Source organism: Crotalus tigris, unplaced genomic scaffold (genome assembly GCF_016545835.1).
Source record: "Crotalus tigris isolate CLP2741 ecotype Arizona unplaced genomic scaffold, ASM1654583v1 scf7180000019583.1695794, whole genome shotgun sequence".
Lineage (NCBI taxonomy): Eukaryota > Metazoa > Chordata > Lepidosauria > Squamata > Viperidae > Crotalus > Crotalus tigris.
The window spans coordinates 308,630-330,600 of record NW_024097605.1 but is presented as its reverse complement, the minus strand read 5'-3'; the positions used below and the strand labels follow the sequence as shown (position 1 = coordinate 330,600).

The 21,971-nt window shown below is 43.7% G+C and overlaps 1 pseudogene; it reads right to left on the bottom strand.

Annotated features, from left to right (window-relative positions):
• Positions 1–677: 677 nt before the first annotated feature.
• On the bottom strand, positions 678–14,638 carry LOC120317273 (annotated as a pseudogene).
• Positions 14,639–21,971: the final 7,333 nt, after the last annotated feature.

The following is a 21,971-nucleotide window of genomic DNA, read 5'->3' as shown; positions in this document are numbered from 1 at the left end:
CCTTTCATTTCCCATAATAACAATCCCCAATTTACCAATTAAATCCATTCCAGCCAAATTGCATTTCCCTTCTACCAATACAAAATCACACCATACTCCAGGCTTTTTTTCTTGGGACTTAACTATAGTGCAAGGGTGTCAAGTTCAATTTCATTGAGGGCTGCATCAGTATTATGGTTTGTGTTTGTGTGTGTGTGTGTGTGTGTGTGTGTGTGTGTGTGTGTAGTTTCCTTCTTCTGCCTTTACATTTCTCTGGAAAGGAAGAGGAGGAGGCAGGGGAGCAACAATTCCCAGTCCTGCATGAGGGAGGCTGGCCCTTCTTGAAAGGGAATCCCCATTTCCAATTATGCATGGTAAGGATGCTGGCTTGTTGGAGCAGCCTTCCCCCACGCAGCTTCCCTGCCACCTCCTGCTCCTCTCCAGAGATCTTTCAAGGCAGAAGAAGTTGGACTTGGAGGAAACTGCTTCCTGGAAACTTTTGCCACATCAGCATCATGATTGCCTTCAAAGGGCCAGTTGCATGTAAGACTATTGTATCGTATTAATTCAGAAGTGTATTATGTCTAAGAAGTCAGGCAAAAAGGATTAAAATTTCAAATATGAACAAATAAATTATTTATTTCAAATAAATCTGCAAAAGCAAATTTTAAACAAAGAAAACACAAGCTTTTTAGTTCTCATGCCATTTTGTCCAAACTGGATGTTTGGCATCTTTTCTTGGCTACAAGTTCATCCATGTTTGGCATTAGGTTTTGAGCTGTGAATGCTCTCAGGATAAAGTGGAGGTGTGCATCCATGAGCAGACCTCTGTATGCGCTTTTGTTCACCCTCATGACAGAGAAAAGTTGCTCATAATGTTGCAGAGCATTTATGCAGTTTGTAGGCAGAGTTGGGGCATTGTTTCGGGGATGAACCTGGTGAACTGTGTGGGTCCTACAGAATCGTACTTTCCCTTCAGCATGTTATTACATTGGAGTTCTATCAGCTCCATCTGGATATTTACAGGTGCGCTCTCCACTTCGACTGAAAATGGATTGCTGAGCAGTCCAAACCTGAATTTCTGTCTTTCAAAATCAACGAAGCGATGTGTAAACTCCATCTGAAGTGTGCTCAGTTTATCAGCAAACTGAGCACTTGAGAACACAGTGGTTGAGACTTGTTTTTTTATTGTTTAGCAACTGGGAAAGTGACTGAAGTTTCCTTGCTGCATCTGAGTCTCCCACAGTCACAGCTTTATTTGAAAAGCTTTCACAGCATCGTACATGTCTGTGATCACATGGTCCCGTCCCTGAAGCTGAAGGTTTAGTGCACTGAGATAATTAGTAATGTCATGTAGAAAAGCTAATTCACACAGCCACTTTTCATCCCACAATGCTGTGGAGTCTTTTCCTTTGCTTTCAATAAACTGACAGATTTCCATACCCAATTAAAAAATCTATTGAGCACTTTTCCTCGACTTAGTCATCACACCTCTGTGTGATAAGGGAGATCACCAAGTTCAGAATTTATGTCTTCAAGAAAAGACTTAAATTGATGGTGATTTAAACCTCTGGCTCTTATAAAGTTAACTGTCTGTGTTACAGTTGTATTACATGTTCCATTTTCAGGGCTTTGCCGCATAGTGTTTCCTGATGCATGATGCAGTGATACGCTGTCAGCTCACCTGTGCAATTCTTCCTCTTCATTTTTTCCCACATCCTTCTTACTAATCCACTCTTTTCCCTGCACATTGAAGGTGCTCCATCTGTTGTGAGTCCTATAAGTTTGTCCCAGGACAGTTTCATATCATTTATACTTTTGTATACTGCTTCAAATATGTCCTTTTTGGTGGTAGTATCATGCATTGATTTTATAGCCAGAAGTTCCTCCATAATGCATAAACTTGAGTCCACTCCATGGATGAAGATTGTCAGCTGTGCTGTTTCAGAGACGTCAGTGCTCTCATCCACAGCAAGGGAATAAGCAATAAATTATTTTCCTTTTTCAACCAATTGTCCTTGTAAATCAATGACAAACTCACATATCCGATCAACAACAGTATTTCTGGGCTTCTGGTTCTGGATCGTGGCGCCAGCGGATGTGCGAAGAGAGCCCTCTCTCCACCGTCCGGTTTCCCTTCGTCGAGAGACCCTGGAAAGGGTCGAATGTCGCCCTGGAGGGGCGATCACCACTGAGGAGGACCCTCATTTGATCGCAGAAGGGTGGCAAGGCAGCTCCTTTGGGTCGACGAAGAAAAGCTTGGCCATTAACATGGCCGATCACCTAGCCGTACCAGCCAAAAGCCAAAAGCACTACTAAGCACAATGAAGCACCATGGAAGACCTGGGTGAGATCCTTTTTTACCTTTCTTTTACCCTAACTACCTTCCTGTGAAAGCCTCCTGAAATCCCCCCCCCCCCGGTTTTAATATAGCAGCGTTTGCATACCTTGGGAACATAAGCTTTGGAACAAAAGGAAAAAAAAGAATATCTAACTTTAATAACTAAATAACTGGATTTTTATTTTTTCCCCATTTTTGAGACTTGGGGCTCCCAAAAAATTCCTATTATAGAGACTCAGCATCTTATCTATTTATTAAGTTTGAAAAATATCTTTTTTTTGCTTTTTAACTGGATAAAAGCCTAATTGATGTCTGGAAAAAAGATTTTGTGGGGGTGGAGGTGGGCCAGAACATCCTGGTTATCGTAGGGAGAGGTAGATATGGTGGGAGCCAAGGGGTGGGCCATCTTTGGGGAACAAGGACTCGCTGCATTAAAGCGATTACTTGTTTCAACCCCTTGGACTCTTCTCCAATACCTGGAGAGGGGGTGTTCAGGACCCTGGCCTCAGGTTGCTGCTTCTTAATGCCAGGTCGGTTATTAATAAAGCTCCCCTCATCCAGGACTTGATACTAGATGAGGAGGCCGACCTGGCATGTATTACTGAGACCTGGCTGGGCCAAGAGGGAGGTGTTCCTCTCTCAGAGATGTGCCCAGACGGGTTTCAGATAATGCACCAACCGCGATTCCAGGGAAGGGGTGGGGGAGTGGCGATTCTTGTCCGAGAATCCTTGAGACCTCGCAGGATCCCTGCCCCAGAGGTTGTTGGGTGTGAGTCCCTTCTCTTGAGGTTGGATTCAAGGGTTCAGTCAGGCTTGTTGTTGACATACCTGCCTCCCAGCTATGTGACAACAGCCCTGCCTGAGCTGCTGTTGGCGGTGGAATTCCCCAGGCTTATGGTGCTGGGGGATTTCAATCTGCCGTCACTTGGCAAATCCTCGGGTGTGGCTCAGGAGTTCATGGCTTCCATGACAACCATGGACCTGACCCAGATAATTCAGGGTCCGACCCATAGGGGAGGACACACGCTCGACTTGGTATTCCTCTCAGGGCAGTGGAGACGTGATTTCAATTTAAGGGGTATAGTCACTTCTCCCTTGTCATGGTTGGATCACTTCCTGTTGAGGTTTGATTTCTTGGTCCTACCCCCCCACCGCAGGGAGGTGGAACCGATTAGGTGGTTCCGCCCCAGGCGTTTAATGGACCCGGAGGGGTTCCAAATAGCGCTTGGGGCTTTTCCTGATTCCCTCCTCCACGAACCGGCTGAGTCCTTGGTCACTGCTTGGAATAAGGCGGCATCAGGGACTTTAGATCGGATCGCGCCTTTGTGACCTCTCCGTGATTGTGGATCCCGGAGGTCACCTTGGTTTACCAAGGAGCTATGGGAGATGAAGCATCAGAAGAGACGTCTAGAGCGACGCTGGAGGGCTAGTAACTCCGAATCCAACCGGACACTTTTAAGAGCCTATATTAGGACTTATTTAGTGGCGATATGAGCGGCAAAATGTTTGCATTTTTCTGCACTTATTGTGTCTGCAGAATCTCGCTCTGCCGCCCTGTTTAGGGTGACCCGTTCCCTACTTAACGTTCGGGAAGCCAGGGAGCCCTTACAGGGTAGGGCGGAGGAATTTGTGCAGTTCTTATCAGATAAAATCGCTCAGATTCGGACAGACCTAGACTCTGATTGGGCAGGGCCTTCTGAGATGACTGGGGCAGGTCTTAGCCCAGTTTTATGGGATGAATTTGAGTCTGTGACTGCTGAGGATGTTGACAGAGCAGTGGGAGAGATGAGCACCTCCATTTGTTTATTGGACCCGTGTCCTTCCTGGTTGGTCTCGGCTGCCAAGGAGGTGACACAAGGCCAGCTCCAGGTGTTGATCAACGCTTCATTGAGGGAGGGGTCTTTCCCGCAATCTTGAAGGAAGCGGTTGTGAGGCCCCTTCTCAAGAAGCCTACCCTGGACCCGGCTGACTTAAATAACTTCCGTCCAGTCTCCAATCTCCCCTTTTTGGGGAAGGTTGTAGAGAGAGTGGTGGCGCTCCAGCTCCGACGGTCTCTGGATGAAGCGGATTATCTAGACCCTTTTCAATCTGGCTTCAGACCTGGCTTCAGCACAGAAACTGCTTTGGTCGCGCTGATGGATGATCTCTGGCGGGCCCGAGACAGGGGTTATTCCTCTGTCTTGGTGCTACTTGACCTCTCAGCGGCTTTTGATACCATCGATCATGGTATCCTTTTGTGACGACTTGAAGAGGTGGGAGTGGGAGGCACCGTTTTACCGTGGTTCTCCTCCTACCTCTCGGGCTGGTCGCAATCGGTATTGGTGGGAGGGCAGAGGTCAACCCCGAGGCCCCTTGAATGCTGCGTGCCGCAGGGGTCAGTCCTCTCCCCCCTCCTATTTAACATTTACATGAAGCCGCTGGGTGAGATCATCAGACAGCACGGGGTGAGGTTTCATCATTATGCTGATGATATCCAGCTATATATCTCCTCCCCGAGCTCTCTCAGTGAAGCGGCTGATGTGATGGGCCGTTGCCTTGAAGCCGTGAGGGTCTGGATGGGGGTTAACAGACTCAGACTCAATCCTGACAAGACCGAGTGGCTTTGGATGTTGCCTCCCAAGGATCATGTCGACTGTCCAGTGTTGACTCTAGTGGGAGAAAATATACCCCCTTCGGAGTGGGTTCGCAACTTGGGTGTCCTCCTTGATCCACAGCTGAATTTGGAACATCATTTGACAGCTGTGGCTGGGAGGACCTTTGCACAAGTTCATCTGTTGCACCAGTTGAGACCCTACCTGGACCAGGAGGCTCTCCTTACAGTCACTCATGCCCTTGTCACCTCATGTTTGGACTACTGCAACACGCTCTACATGGGGCTACCCTTGAAAAGTATTCAGAGACTACAGTTGGTCCAGAATGCAGCCGCGCGAGTGATAGTGGGTGCTCCTCGATACACCCACGTTACACCTATCCTTTGTGAGCTGCACTGGTTGCCTATTGGTCTCCGGGTCCAATTCAAGGTGTTGGTTATTACCTTTAAAACCCTATATGGCTCAGGGCCAGGCTATTTGCGAGACTGCCTATTACCTCATAGTCCCTTCGTCTGGTTAGATCCCACAGGCTGGGCCTCCTTCAGGTCCCATCGGCCAAGCAGTGCCATTTGGCGGGGCCGCGGAGGAGGGCTTTCTCTGTGATGGTGCCCACATCTTGGAACCAGCTCTCCCCGGAGATTAGGACTGCTCCCACCCTGTTGGTTTTCCGTAAGCTGCTTAAGACCTGGCTTTTCCGGCAGGCCTGGGGTTTATAAAATCTGACCCCTGGATGACTGTTATTGTACTGTTTGTTTTGTCATGTTTTATGGTGTTTTTATTGTTTGCCGCCCAGAGTCCTGCGGGAGTGGGGCGGTTTATAAATTTTAAAAATAAAATAAATAAAATAATAAAATACTGGGAACACCTTGTGACTAAACCTGGCATAGCAATTGAATTGTTTTGGCTGTGAGGCCTGTTGATTCTCTTGATTTGCCCTTCATACTATCTAAGGAAAAGATAAGAAATGGAAACAGCTGGGTGGTGAAAATAAATTCTAGAAATTGTTAAGGTGGACATTGGCTGACTCTCATTAAACATAGCCTCCACTAAAAGTTTATTTCTAAGCACTATGGAAATGGAGGAACCTTACCCACAACTTAACTATAAACTTATACTTGAAAAAATTCTTGAAACCACTGAGCTAATGAATTCCAGAGTGAAAGCCAAAGATCCTACCCAGAAACTACAAATTGAACCCCAGACTGCAACTGATCAACTTATAAACCTAAAAACAACAGACGAGGAACAAGCTAACAGCAAAGATGATGCTGCACAACAATATTTACAACTTATTGAGAACTTTGAGAATCAAATACTGACTTTAACTAAAATACCCGTAACTTCAACACCAGCAAGAACTGATCAACAAACACAATATATTGAGAATCTAGACAACTCAGACAAGCAAACAATAATCATAACATTGGACACAACCCTTTATTCTAGTCAGATGGAACTGGAACAAGAAGAAGACCAGACTGAATTGATGATTAATATTTCAAATTAAACATGGAGAATTGAATTATTAGGACAACAACCTAATAACTATAAAGGGGCCAATTCCTTTGAAAAAGTGACATCTGGATGTTCTCCCTTGATTCAAACAGCAGGTGTAGGAATGGAGGGAGTTCCATCTGAGGATTTAAAGGCCCTGACATGGAAGCCTGCTTGGCACAAAAAGAAAGCCAGAGTTAGATTTAAAAATGGGACTTAAAACTTTACTTGATGGATTAAGGAGAGTTTTGGAGACATTGATTGATGTAATATTTACATCAATTTATAACGGAAATAAAAATTAACTGTTAGATTATAGTTTGGAACAGTAATATGGAAATGGATTTGTGACAATGAAAGATATTCTACTAGTAAAAGAGGAGCTATCAGGATGAAAAATAAAATGTATTTGTGAAATAAAGTAAGAATAATTATAGTATATGGTAATTATCCTGTACTGAAGTGAATGAAATTAGGCTTACCCGAAGTTTGAATATTATGGTTATTAAAGGCTAAATTGGAATATGGTAACTGAAATTAAGAAAAATTTTAAAACAGGACTTGGATATGTATAAGTAAAATGTTATTGATAAATGTATTGATTGAGCTTTATCTAGAAATAAATGTATTGATTGAGCTTTATTTAGATATTCTACTAGTAAAAGAGGAGCTATCAGGATGAAAAATAAAATGTATTTGTGAAATAAAGTAAGAATAATTATAGTATATGGTAATTATCCTGTACTGAAGTGAATGAAATTAGGCTTACCCGAAGTTTGAATATTATGGTTATTAAAGGCTAAATTGGAATATGGTAACTGAAATTAAGAAAAATTTTAAAACAGGACTTGGATATGTATAAGTAAAATGTTATTGATAAATGTATTGATTGAGCTTTATCTAGAAATCTAGCTTTATCTGAGTATTAATCTGAACACGATATAACAATTAAGAGAAATAGAGAGGGAACCTCAACGTTGGAGATTTTTAAAGATATTGACTAATTTAATATTTAGGATTTAGATTTATAATGGAAATGAAAATTAATTGTTACATTATAGTTTGAAATTGTGACATGGAAATAGGTTTGTGATAATGAAAGATATTGTATCAGTAAATGAGGACCTCCCAGGATGAGAAATAGAATATATCTGTGAAAGAAAGTAAGAATGTAATTTTTGGAATAATATATGTACTCTATACACGATAATTATTTTGTAAAGAAATGAGGGAAATTAGGGTTACTCGAAGTCAAAATATTATGGTTATTAAAGGCTAATTGGAACATGGTAATTGGAATTAAGTAAAACTTAATAGATATGTATAACTAAAATGTTATTGACAAATATATTGATTGATTGACATTTATCTAGAAATGTATTAATTTGAATATGATATAATAATTAAGAGAAAATGTAAGGACCCACCCCACTTTGCATCTTAAGAAGACAGAACTCTTGAAATAATTCTTCCAACAGGAATCCTTTATTAAGAGAAAATGGTTGCAGGCGTTCTAGACAGGACTTGGGGTCCAAGCTCTCCAATTCAAGGTTTTAAGGGGTTCCCCAGTAGCCCCACCCAATCAACCCCCTCTTTCAGCGACAGTCTCAGGCATTACACTTCCACCCCCTTTTCATTACTGCCCAGCTGGATGGAGACTTCAAAGAAACTACATGAAAGGAAATGGCCCCATTCTTATGGTTAGTTCTTTTGCAATACACACATTCAGTTCCTTTGAAGTATACTGAAGGAAATGAGGGCCATAAAGCCCCTTTGTTCACCCCCTTCTCTTCCCCTTATGGCAGAATCCAGAGGAGGCAGAATTGGGGTTTTCTATATTTGATAACTAGGGATGAAATATAATTGGATTCTGACATCTGGCCCCCTCAAAAATAAGAGAGATCCACCTGAAAGAAAACAAAACAGGTGTAAAAGTTAGTCAGGCTTGTTAGAATACTCTACGTGAGACTTTTTTAATAGCTTCGGGGCTCTGACATGATGTTTATGGACCCACTCGTTTTGTGAGGGAGGGAGGTGTTTCCAGGCAACTAGGTACTGAGTTGCTCCATGATATCTCCTAGAGTAAAGGATTTCCTTTATTTCGAAGTGTTGTTCGCCCTCCACCATGAGTGGAGGTGGTGGTGGGGGGAGTTTTGGTCGTAAAGCTGACTGATGCTCTCTTTTCAGCAAGCTGCAATGAAAAATTGGGTGTATTTGCCTGAGATTTTTTAGTAATTCTAATTCTACTGTTACTGGGTTTATGATCCTTTTAATTGGAAAAGGCCCTATATATTTTGGTCCAAGTTTTTTACAGGGTTGTAGGGACTTTAGGTATTTTGTAAATAGGTATACCATTTCACCTATAATGAATGGTGTAGGCTCAATCCTTTTTTTATCGGCTTGTGCTTTGTATACCTGCCTAGCTTCATCTAGTGCTTTTCTAACTATTGGCCAGGTGTTTTGTAGTTTTTCCATCCATTCTTTCAGTGATGGGATTGTTGGTTCGTTTGGGGTTAATTCTGGCATGGGGTTGAAACTTTGACCGGTGGCTATTTGAAAAGGAGTGTAACCTGTGCTGGAGTGGACTGCATTATTGTAGGCAACTTCTGCAAAAGGGAGTAAGTCCGCCCAATCGGTCTGCTGGAAACTAAGAAAACATCTTAAATATTGCTTAAGTATGGAGTTCATTTTTTCAGCGGCCCCATTTCCTTGTGGGTGGTGGCTAGATGTCAGTCCCTGAGTGGTTCCCAAGAGGGATAAAAATTCCTTCCAAAATGCAGACATAAATTGCACCCCCCTATCAGAGATGATGCGTTGGGGTGCCCCGTGCAATCTGTAAATGTGCTGGATGAAAAGTTTTGCTAAGGCCTTTGCAGTGGGAATCTTTTGGCAAGGGATAAAGTGCACCTGTTTGGAAAACAAGTCTGTGACTGTCCAGACAACAGTATTCCCATTGCTTTCTGGCAATTCCACTATAAAATGGCTATTTCTTTCCAGGGGGCTGAGGGACTTGCCACTGTTTGTAATAGTCCTGGCGATTTCCCTTGCAACCTCTTTGCAGTGGCACATTTTGGACAACTGGCTATATAACTTTCAATATCCTATTTCATGGATGGCCACCAAAATTACCGTTTAATTAAGTGTAAAGTTTTTACAAATCCAAAATGCCCTGCTGATTTTGTGTCATGGCAAAGCTGCATGAAAGTGACTCTTTGGATTGTTGGTATATATAACTTTTCCCCTACCCAAGGCAACCCGGCTCTCATTGTGCACACATTTTTGTTTTTCTGGAACCATCCATCTGTTTCCAAACTTTTTCTGAATTCAATTCCAGTTTGGCTGTCCAGTTGTGGTTTTAATTTGGCTAGGGTTCTTGTGGTTACTGGTGCTGCCAGTTGTGACTCTGCCATTATTGATTTAGAGTCTGTGGTTCATGTGCTGTTATATTGAGGTATGCGAGAAGTTCTTTCTCCCTGGTAAATGTTTGAGCTTAAATTGGAACTGGTGAAAATGCTGGGACCAGCGGGCTTGTTTGGGATTGAGTTTCCTGGGCGTTTTCAGGGCTTCCAAATTTTTGTGATCAGTCCACACCTGGAAGGGGATTTTGTTGCCTTCCAGGGACTGTCGCCATGTGAATAATGCCCAACGTATCTCATATGCCTCCTTCTCCCATACGGGCCAGCGCTGTTCTGTTTCCGTGAGTTTCTTGGATGTATATGCACAGGGTTGCAATACCCCTTCATTGTTTTCTTGTAATAGAACAGCCCCCACTACCACATCACTTGCATCTGCCTGTATTACGAAGGGCTTGTCCATGTCTGGGTGTCTTAGTACTGGTTCGACAGAAAAAAAGTCTCTTTAGTCTCTCAAACGCTGCTTGACACTCCATTGTCCATGTTAGTGGCTGGCTAGGTTTTACTGAGGATGCTCCCTTCATTTTTAGTAAGTTAGTGAGGGGCAAGGCTATCTGGGCAAATGAGGGGATGAATTGGTGGTAAAAGTTTGCAAAGCCCAGGAAACTTTGTAGTTGCTTTCTTGTGTGGGGTGGTGCCCAATCTAATACTGCTCTGACCTTCTCTGGGTCCATTTCAATGCCCTGGGGGGATATGCGATAACCTAGGTAGTCTATCCTTTCCTCTTGGAATTCGCATTTCGAGAGTTTGGCATATAGGTGGGCAGCTCGCAGCTTCTTTAAAACCGCTCTGACAAGGTTGACATGTTCCTCTTTTGTTTCAGTGAAGATAAGAATGTCGTCCAAGTAAACAAGGACCCCCTTAAACAGGTGCTCCCTTAGAACATCATTGATTAATTGCATAAAGACTGCAGGGCCCCCTTGTAATCCAAATGGCAAGACTTTGAATTGCTAGCACCCCATGGGGCAGTTAAATGCAGTCTTCCATTCATCCCCTTCCTTAATTCTCATGTGATAGTAAGCTTCCCTTAGGTCTAGTTTAGAAAAATTTTTCCCTTTCGATAGGTGGGACAGCATGTCTTTCATGAGGGGCAGAGGGTATAGGTTGCTTTCATTGATTGTATTCAGGGCCCTATAATCCATGTATAAACGTAAAGAGCCATCCTTCTTCTCTTTAAAAAGGACTGGGGCAGCCACTTTAGGCTTGGCTGGCTCAATGAACCCTCTCTCTAGGTTTTTTTTATGAATCTTTCCATTTCCTCCTTCTTCTTTGGGCTTATGGAGTATAATCTGGGCTTCGGGAGTTTTGCCCCAGGCTTGAATTCAATGGTACAGTCTGTGGGTCGGGAGGGGGGAGCTCCTTCGCCCTCTCCTCACTGAAAACTTCAGCAAGGTCTCTGTATTCCTCTGGTATTTCTGTTAATCTTTTTTCCTCTCCTATGGATGCTTTTTCTATTCTTGATTCTGGTAGCCTCCCTTGGGGTTTTAAGTCCATAGGGTCCCCCTTCGGGAATTTGATTTCTGTCGTCCTCCAATTTACCCAGGGGTTCCATTTTTTAAACCATTCCATCCCTAGGATCATTGGGCATTCCATGCCTGGGGTCACCACAAACGTTATGTCCTCCTCATGTTTGCCCAGGGAGAGGTGTATTGGTAGAGTGGCTAGGGTAGCTGGCACCCCCCTGCTATGGATCCATCTAACTGGCCAAATGAGATTGGTTGTTCCAGTCTCCTCAATGGGATGCCCAGATTCCCCACTAGTGTTGGGCTAATGAGGCAGCGGGTGCAGCCAGGAGTCTATTAAGGCTTTCACCTTCACAGCTTCGGGCATGGGGGGAATTAATATAGTCACTGTCTTGAGGATGGGTGTGATGTGTCCACTTACCAGGGGTTCGCCCTCCGATCTGTCATCTGAGGCATCCACCGGCCCTGTGGTGTAGGCTGGAGTTCTTTCCCATTGGTGAGCAGAAGTGGGGGGTTCCGCAATTTCCATCATTCTCATGGCAGTTTCTTTTGGCTTAGCTGAAGACTTTCCAGATTTGCTAATTGGGGATCTGTCTGGGTTGTGCTGGGGGGCTTTGGAGCGGCATTCTACAGCTTGATGCCCTTCTCTTCCACACTTGAAACACCCCATTTGTTTCTTGGCTGTAGCCGGTGGTTTCACTGGTTCATGTGTCAACTCAGACGGGGAGCGGCTCCATTGTTTTCCTCGGCGGTGTCTTTTCAATATGTCGATCTCTGCTTCCTCTGCCAAGATGTGCCATTCTTCAAGTTGGTGTGGGTCCCCTCGGGGCAAGCAAGCGTCATATAGATCATAATTTAGTCCGTCTTTGAAATGGCTAAGGAGGATGTCTTCTGGCCAGTTCAGTTTGCTGGCAATGGCCCGGAATTCTTGTTTATATTCAGCCACCGGGCGTTTGCCTCACGGGCTTTGCAATCAGCCAGGGGGTCTTCAAATCTTCTTCTCAGAGAGGACATGAAACGGTTGAAGTTGCTGAGTTCTGGGGCATTGGAGTCATGCAAGTTCACCGCCCAATCTGCAGCCGGTCCATCCAGGGCAGACTGCACGATCTGGATACGGGCTTTGTCACTGGGGATGTCCTGCCCATATTCCTCCATGTAGCTGAGGACTTGGGTTAGGAAAAACCCCAAGCGTGTTGGCTCCCCTTTGAATTTCACCTCCAACGGCGGACGTCTTGGAATGGATCAGTGCCTCCGTTGTTGGTGGTAGTGTCTTCCATCCAGATCGCCATCTGTGGTCCGGTAGGGGGTGGGGACTACTGGATCAGCAGATGTCCCCAGGGTTGCAGGTTCCACTTCCCCTCGGTGTCTCTCCCTTTGCGGCTCCAGGAGCTGGGGCGGCCGTAGGGCTCAGGATTCTCCTCTCCTAAGGAGCTGAGAGTTCTCTTCATCAGGTCGATAGCTTTCTCTAGGATCCAGTCTGAGTACGGTGCCCAGCTTTCTCCCTCTTCACTTGTGTGCAGGGATTTCTCCATCTCCTGCTTCCATTCTGGTTGCTTGGTCCCCCGTCTCAGGGTCACCTTTCTTGATTCCTTTCTCCACTCACTTTTCTTTCCAACGCCCATTGACCAGCGAGGCTTGTGGTCCCGTGTCTCCACCACTTCTTCTCCTGAGGAATCTGACCTCTCGGATCCCAACATCTGGCAAGGTTCCAGTTGGGTCAGCGGCTCTCTTTCCATGGAGTTCTCCCCCTTTCTTGCTCCATTGTCTGACATGGTAATTTTTTGCAAAATCCCCCAGCAAGGGTCTCCCTTCCAGGTGGATTAATTTTGCAAGTCCTGTCTAATGTAAGGACCCACCCCACTTTGCATCTTAAGAAGACAGAACTCTTGGAATAATTCTTCCAACAGAAATCCTTTATTAAGAGAAAATGGTTGCAGGTGTTCTAGACAGGACTTCGGGTCCAAGCTCTCCAATTCAAGGTTTTAAGGGGTTCTTCAGTAGCCCCATCCAATCAACCCCCTCTTTCAGTGACAGTCTCAGGCATTACACTTCCACCCCCTTTTCATTACTGCCCAGCTGGATGGAGACTTCAAAGAAACTACATGAAAGGAAATGGCCCCATTCTTGTGGTTAGTTCTTTTGCAATACACACATTCAGTTCCTTTGAAGTATACTGAAGGAAGTGAGGGCCATAAAGCCCCTTTGTTCACCCCCTTCTCTTCCCCTTATGGCAGAATTGGGGTTTTCTATATTTGATAACTAGTGATGAAATATAATTGGATTCTTACAGAAATAGAGAGGGAATTTTAATGATGTAACCTGACAGATATATGAATGATTTTGTTATTGGATTATTGATTACCCTATCATGCTGCTTCCTAATTACTTGGATGTAGAAACTGAAAAATTTAATAAAACTGGTTTTAAACAACAGTATTTCTGCTTAGGCTTACATTCAAAAAAGCTTGCTTTTGGTCTGGACACAAGCCTTCACACACTTTAATCATGCAGCGCTTCAAAAACTCCCCCTCTGTAAATGGCCAGGCTAATTTAGCTATCTCTTCTGCCCACCTCAATCTTACATTTTAAGAAGACAGAACTCTTGGAATGTCTCTTCCAACAGGGATCTTTATTAAGAGACGCTGATTGTAGGAATGGTAGACAGGATCTGGGGAATCCTCTCCCACCATTCAATGTTTTAAAGTGTTCCTAAGCAACCTCCACCCCAGAGTTCTTCTGGGCAATTCAATCCATCAGTCCGCTCCATTGGCATAATCACTCATCCTCTTTTCCCAGATCCTAGGCATACAATTATTTCCCACCCCCTTTTCCTCATTGCTGGCAAAGGGGAGTGAGATGAAAGGCGATGGCCACATTGTTATGGTTAATTCTCTCCATGAGACTCCACAAATGGTCACTTTGTAGTTAAGTAAGGAAGTGAGATTCATAAACCCCCCATGCTTACCCTCCTCCCTTTTCGTAGTATGACAAAATCCAGAATAAAGTAAGAATTGGTTTTTCATCAGAGTAGGTAGATAGAAATAAAATATAATTGGATTCTGACACTTTCACAGCAGCTTCACTTTGTGATTTTGCTTTTGTGAACATATGCTGCTGTGACATCAGGCTCTTTTTCAAGTCTTCCACCTTCTGTGCCTTCTGCTCCATGTTCAAGTTTTTGTACTTGTCCTGATGTTTCATCTCATAGTGCCATCTAAAGTTATATTCTTTAAATACAGCTACGGTAGCTCCACAAACAAGGCACACAGCCTTATCTTCAATGTCAATAAACAGATACTCTGCCTCCCATCTCTTTTGAAAGCATCTTTTTTCAAAGTCCACTTTCCGTTTGGCCATTTTGGGGGGTTTAAATATTGGCACGCAGGTCTTCTTCCCTGCAGATGTATATATGGATGAGAATGGACAGAAAGCTCAAAGTCCCTGGTGCTGTGTGAGGCAAGCAGTTGTGAGCACGCTAGGTATCCACTCTGGTGGTTCAGTAGAATGCTGCAAGTCCAGATGTTTTGAGCCGGTTTAGCAATATCACAGCATCTATGGAGAGAAAGCAAGTGACCGTAGCCCTCTTTGATACAATTGAAATTATATATTTTATACAAGAGAGATCATGTATGGATGGAGGAAAAAATCAGCAATCCACCATCACTCCAAAACTGATCTAGCATCCACAAGGACTACTCAGCCTCTCTAGTTAAGCTACCTCCATTTCTGATCAGATTCTGATATTTTCAGAGCTGCCTTCCAGTCTCTGTTTGCAGGGGAAAAAATCAAGATACATCCAGCTTTCCCAAATAGGAAAAAAGGAATCACTTGCTTCACCTTTTCCCAACAACTCTTCTATGTCCATGAAGCCCAGAAATAGAGTTAAAAATCCCTGAAATAGGCATCCAAAATGTAGCTTTCGCAAGCAATGCTGGTTAGATGTCTCAGGGTCTGTCAGTCTGTCCTTTGGGGGAGACCCAAAGCACCCCTACATTGACTTCCATGCATTTTCCACAAAGTTTCAGAGCATAAGCAGGTTTGGGGACCCAGGAGGCAAGAGGATGGGGCTCATGGGGGAGGATGCCCATCAGGTGTTGAGTGCCAGTTGTTTAACGTGTAGTGTGCCAATGAAGGGTTTTGGGCTTTGGGTTTTGGACCATGGAGCAAGGACTTCCCCTTTGTACTTTTAGTCCAGATCTTTGCTAGTGGGGAATTCTGGGAGTTGAAGTCCAGTTGAAGTAACAAAGATTGAGAGAGATGGGGCTCAATTGTTGTATGTTTACTGGGTTTTCAATTTGTGGGGATGCTTCCCCAGAATGAGATGGTCTTGGAGTACCCAAAGGAACAGGAGTCCCTCAGTCTCTCCTGCCTGCATATCCTCCCCTCCCTTCCTAGCTGACAACATGCAAGGGGTTAAGGGGCCAGAAGGCTGATGTTGCCGGCTCCTGGGGTGTGCCAGACTGGCCATTTGGTGATGCTCACTGTCTCCAGAGCATGGTATCAAGCCTCTGTGGACTCGACACTAATGGGCCGGGGGGGGGCGAGAATAGCATCTGGGGCGGCGGAGGGGACTAGCGACCTGCACCGACAGCCTTTCCCTCCCCTTGTACCTGGGCTGTTGATGGGCAGAGCATGGCAGCATGGTTATCAGCTCTGCCAAACAGCTGACCAGCTCCGTGGCCGGGCCACTGAACAGCTGTTCAGTGCAGGGAAGCAGCAGGATGCCGGCAGCTTGTGGCACGGTCCGATGAGCAGCTGATTGAAGCAGGGAAGGTCACAGAGCTGGGAGACTGCAGCATGTTCTCTCTAGTTGCTCCTATCACCTTGTGTACCGGATGCTGGTTAGGTGGGTGGGGCCCAACTGGGGAATGTATATGTAAGGTGCTGGGAGGCAATTGCTCCCAGTGCTGACTTTGTTTGTTGTTTATGTAACTAACCAGAAGTTCCTTAATTAAATCCAGCCACTTGTGAACTCATCGACTCGTGTCCTTTTGGAGACAGGGGTGTGGTAAGGACTTTTGACAGAAAGTCAGCAGACTTTCCCTTGCCCAGCAGTGAAAGCCAAAGCCTTGACTACCAGAGGAACCCTCGCTATCCCTCTCAGGCCATGCGACCGACCTTCAGACAGCAGTGCAGCTGCCTGGAGCCCTTCCCCCTCCAGCCCAACCCAGCTCTGTTTCCCCATCCAAAGAGGTGTGCGGCCACACTTACCTCTTCCTCGAGGCTGCTGTCAGTGCCGCCACGTGTAATGATGCTAAGAAAAAGACTCAAGCATTTCTTGAGCAGAGGTTTGAAGCTGCAGGACACAGCTTGACAAACTCTGAGTTTATTGCTTCTTATATACTTTTTACATACATAGGCTTTTACATTAAATGCTGATATTTTACATTCATAAGTTTAACCTTTAGATGCTGACATAAAGTTTCTTTATTGGAAAATTCCTTCATATAAGCAACTATTTTCTAGTAACATATTACCTGTTCAGAGACCAGGTAAAGACAAATACAGATAGATCAGAAGGAGAAAGAACTAACAGAGGCAGGAAGAGATAAGAAGGAACTTAAGCATATTATTTATTTAGGTAGGTAAGATGACCTTTTGGCTGCTTCCTTGGGACAAAGGGTATCAAAAGGTTATGAGGTTTGTGGGGGGGGGGGAAAGCATGGCAGTTTGCTGCATGTGCTTTTTTCCCCACAGCCACGGGGCTGCAGGCCCCCCGTGCGCAAATATGCTGGAGGTAGGATGGGCTGAGTGTGGCTAACAGGACACCCGGCAGGCTGTGATGGCATCTTCCTCCAGTTTGGCGGCTTTTCTGGGCTAGAGGAGAGCATAGGGGTGACAAGGTTGTTGCCAGGGGTGGCTTGGCTGCAGGCCCCCCCATGCGCAAATGTGCTGCAGGAGGGATGGGCCGAGCATGGCTTATCATATGCCCAGAGGGCTGCAATGGCAACTTCCCCTCTGGGCTCAGGACCTTCCTGGGCTATAATGTATCATCCTTCCTCTGTCTAAATGCCTTGTTTGAGGCATTGATTTCCAGTTCTTCAACATTCTCCCTAAAGGGGTCCATTCTGGAATGTGGATATTTTTCTCTGTTTCCTTATTAACCGGCACACTGGCCAGGGAGGTGTCCCTCCTTTTTACACTCTTATTGTCCATTACTACCCCTCTGATATATAGATACCCCTCTGGTATCTTACCTGTCAGGCAGAGTTGAAGTCCTTCCCTGAGTCAGCCGGCCTTTCCCTTAGGTTGTCACTGGGTTGTGGCTTTCCATCTCAGGATCTCCAAGTCCTCCTTGTTCCAGCAGGGGTGATCCAACCTTTAAGGCTGGGAAAAAAACTTACTCAGGTGCGCACTCCCCTCTTCAGATATCCCCAGCTGCCAATGATGGAATAGATGCAAATCCCAGAGGAGCCCCCAAGGTTGTTATGTGCTCCTGGCTACTTTCCTGCATGACCAGAAGCAAGCTCGCCTGACCAATAACCAACCAAGACACAGTGAAGGCCTTTTGTTTTGTTTATTGCAATAAGCGGAAGAGAAGCTTTCAAAGCTTGGTTCTCTTCAAAGTTCTAACCCAAACTCTTCCCTTCTTTATACAGCCCTGTCCCAGCCGCTACATCCCTCCTCTTTCCCCATTGGCTGAGGTACTATGAGGTGACACTCTTTCCGTCTGCTTCTTACACATTTCCTGATAACATATTAAATCATATTCATATATATAATAATAATAAGAAACATTAGACATTTAAATTGTTATTTTAAACTCTGTGGATATTTATGTTCCCCTTTTAGAATAATAGGTTCTTTTCTGTTTTTCAATTCAGTGTGCCTTTTCTCTTATCTTATTCAGCTTATTTTCCTGTTTTCTTTCTTTTTTTTTAAATTAAAAGTTTTATAAATTTATTACAATATAACCCCCCCACCCCTTCCCCCCTCCCCCCACTTCCCAGAGCTGATTACAGGGTAAAACAAAAGAATAAACAATTATAATCCAACTAACATAAACCAACTATACTATCAATCAAAACCATAAGACACTTTAAGTCCTTATCAATACAAATATTAACAAATTAAGTCAAAAATAATAATATAATTAAACCTATTAATAATTATCTAAAATCTATTCAAAAGCAAGATAATACTTTTCAATTTCATATTTCTTCTGAATATAATCAATCCATCTTCTCCAAACCATAATATATCTTTCTTCTGAATGGTCCTTCAAATAGGCGGAGATCTTCGCCATATCTGCTAAATTAGACACTTTAAGTATCCACTTTCTTCCAAAGTAGGCAGTGAGTTTTTCTTCCAATATTGCCCCACCAATAAACTTGCAGGTGTTATAAGGTTCAACATCAAATTAGTTTCTTTAACATCAAAATCTACAATAATACCCAACAAAAATAATTGCAGAGTAAACTTAATCTTTTTCTTAAAAATCTTTTGAATATTCCACCAAATCTTGATCCAAAAAACTTTAATATCTCTACAAGTCCACCAAATGTGGAAATAGGTTGCATCTAAATTTCCACATCTTCAACATTTAGGCTGTAAATTCGGATACATGCGGGACAACTTTTGGAGATCCAAATGCCATCTATAAAACATTTTATAAAAATTTTCTCTCAAATTTTGCACTTGAGTAAATTTTACATTTCTAACCCAAATTGTCTCCCATGTATCCAATAAAATAGGCTCTTGAATATTTTGCGCCCATTAGATCATACAATCTTTAACCAACTCTGTTTCAGAATCCAATTCTATTAAAACATTATAAATTCTTTTTATATGAGCTCGACTTTGATCTTTAATCTGTTTTACCAAATTCACATCCTCTAAAGTAATTCCAACCTTTTGATCTATACTCCACCTCAATAACAATTGATTATAATAAAACCAAGAATATACAATATTTTCTTGCTTCAACTCATCTAAAGGCTTTAATTGCCAATGCTGCCCAACCAAACTAAGTAATTCCTTATAAGAAATCTTATCTAAATTTACTCCCCTAGATACTCCCTTGATCATGTGTCCTGGAATCCCCCAAATTGGGATTTTATAATTTAACCTATAATAATATTTCTTCCAGACATGCAACAAAGCACTTCTCAAAATATGAGTTTTAAAAACCTGATCAACCTTTTTATCATAAATTAAATACCCGTGCCATCCATATAATAAATCCCATCCCTCAAGAGAAAGAATATTTTTATTTGTTAAGTTGAGCCAATCACTAATCAACGTTAAAGCCACTGCATCATAGTACAATTTTAAATTAGGTGCCTTAAATCCTCCTTTTTCCTGTGTATCCTGCATAATTTTGAATTTAACTCTCGGCTTTTTCCCTGCCCAAATAAATTTATTAATCCCCTTCTGCCATTTGTCAGGGTTCCGACTAATGAAGCACTTCAAAGAACTTTCAGGCATGTTTCCTAAAGCCTTTATTACAGAGCTACAAATTGCTGGTCACCATCATGGACGTTTTGATGCCAGAATCTGACTTCCTCTTACTGGCATTAAACTTTTCTTGCTAAACCCCTCCCTTATCTTGCAGTCACAAGTCACATTATCCAATTAGTGTGAAGGTCAAAAGTTTACTTCCTCTTTCTTTCCCGGGCTTTTTACCCCCCCCCCCACTCTAAGCTATGTATTAACCCAGTAAATACCAGACAGTTTTGCATATTGTCAAAGCAAGAATATACAGTATTTGCAGCATTGACATCCGCCCCCCCTTACAAGAAGGACAGATCCTGTAAAGTAAACAAAAGCATATGTTAAGGGTTATCTTTCGGTTTGCTGGGATGTTTCACATGAAACCTTTTGATCAATCTGTCAGCTTTCACTTCACTAGATTTCACCCAGGTGGCTTCAGAAAACCGGTATCCCTTCCATTGGCTTAGGTACTGTAATTTCCCTTTAAAAATTCTAGAATCAAGAATACGTTTTACTTCATAGTGGGTCTGCCCTGCAACTATGAGGGGCCCAGGTGCTTTCTTCGGGGGAGGTCTTAAAATGGAGCCCCGATAAGGCTTCAACAAGCTACAATGGAAAACTGGGTAAATTTTCCCTAAAAGTTTAGGGAGTTTTAGTTTTACTGTGATCGGGTTGATGATCTTTACTATGGGGAAAGGCCCCAAGAATTTTGGTCCCAATTTCTTGGTGGGCAATTTGAAGCGTAGATATTTAGTTGACAGATAGACCTATTCCCCAACTTGGAATGTTCTTTGGGGAGCCCTCTTTTTATCAGCCTGCTTTTTATAGGTTTCAAAAGTCTTTTTTAAAGCAGTTTTTGTGTTTTTCCAAACTTCTTCCCACCCTCTCACCCACTGATCAAGTGTCTGTGAAGCGGAGGGCAACTCAGGATATTCAGGTATTGGGTTAAATTCTTTCCCTGTGGCTACTTTGAAAGGCGTGTAGCCGGTGCTGCTGTGCACAGAATTATTATACGCCACCTCCGCAAAAGGGAGGAGATTAGTCCAGTTTGTCTGTTGGTAAGAAACATAGCATCTAAGATATTGCTCCATCATTTTGTTGGCGGCTTCTGCGGCCCCATTGGTGGCCGGATGAAAAGCAGATGATAACCCTTGAGATGATCCAATCAATGTAAGGAAATTTCTCCAAAGCTTTGTTGTGAATTGCACCCCCCTGTCTGAAGTTATTCACTTAGGGGTGCCATGCAGCCAGTAGATATGTTTCAGGAACAATTTGGCCAGGCGTTGGGCAGATGGGAGTCCTTTGCAGGCAATGAAATGAGCCCATTTCGAGAACAGGTCTATTACAGTCCAGATGACAGTATTTCCCCTACTTTCACGTAGGTCTACTATAAAGTCCATAGCTATTTCTTCCTGTGGTTGAGAAGGGTCTGCCACGGGTTGCAGTAACCCAGGAGTTTTCCCCGGGATTCTTTTCATTGTGACACATACAGTACAACTTTTTACATAGTTCTCCATATCCTTTTTCAGCCCCGGCCACCAGAATTGCCGGCGGGTGAAGTGTAGGGTTTTCAAATATCCAAAGTGTCCAGCCTGCTTTACATTGTGGCTGTGTTTGAGAGCATTAAGACAGAGCGCTTCTGGCAAATATAACTTCCCCCCTTTGTAAGCCAAGCCATCCCTGCATGTTAGGGACGCTTGATTATCTTTGAACCATTGGTCAGGGAGGAGCTCTCGTTTTATTTTCTTCACTCCGGGGTCATCAGGATTGGTGACCCTGCGAGGTGTAAGTTGAGCAACAGTTTGTGGATTGGGAATAATCACCTCGTTAACCTGCTCTCGTTCACTTTTGTACTGGGGTAACTGGGATAGCGCATCAGCTAGAAAGTTCTTTCCTCCTGGTATGTACTTTAGAGTGAAGTTGAAGTGGTTAAAGTACTGTGCCCATCGTACTTGCTTTGGTGACAATTTGCAGGGAGTTTTCAGTGCCTCTAGGTTTTTGTGATCTGTTCATACCTCAAATGGCACCTTGCTCCCTTCTAGATAGTGTCACCAGTTCAATAGCGCCCACCTAATCGTGAAGGCCTCTTTCTGCCAGATTGCCCATCTTCACTTGCTCTCAGTGAATTTCTTAGAGGTGTAGGCGCAGGGTTGCAGGATTCCATTTTTGTTCTTTTGTAGTAACACCACACCAACCGTCACATCACCGGCATCGGCTTGAATCACAAAGGCTTCCCCTGGGCAGGGGTGCTTCAGAA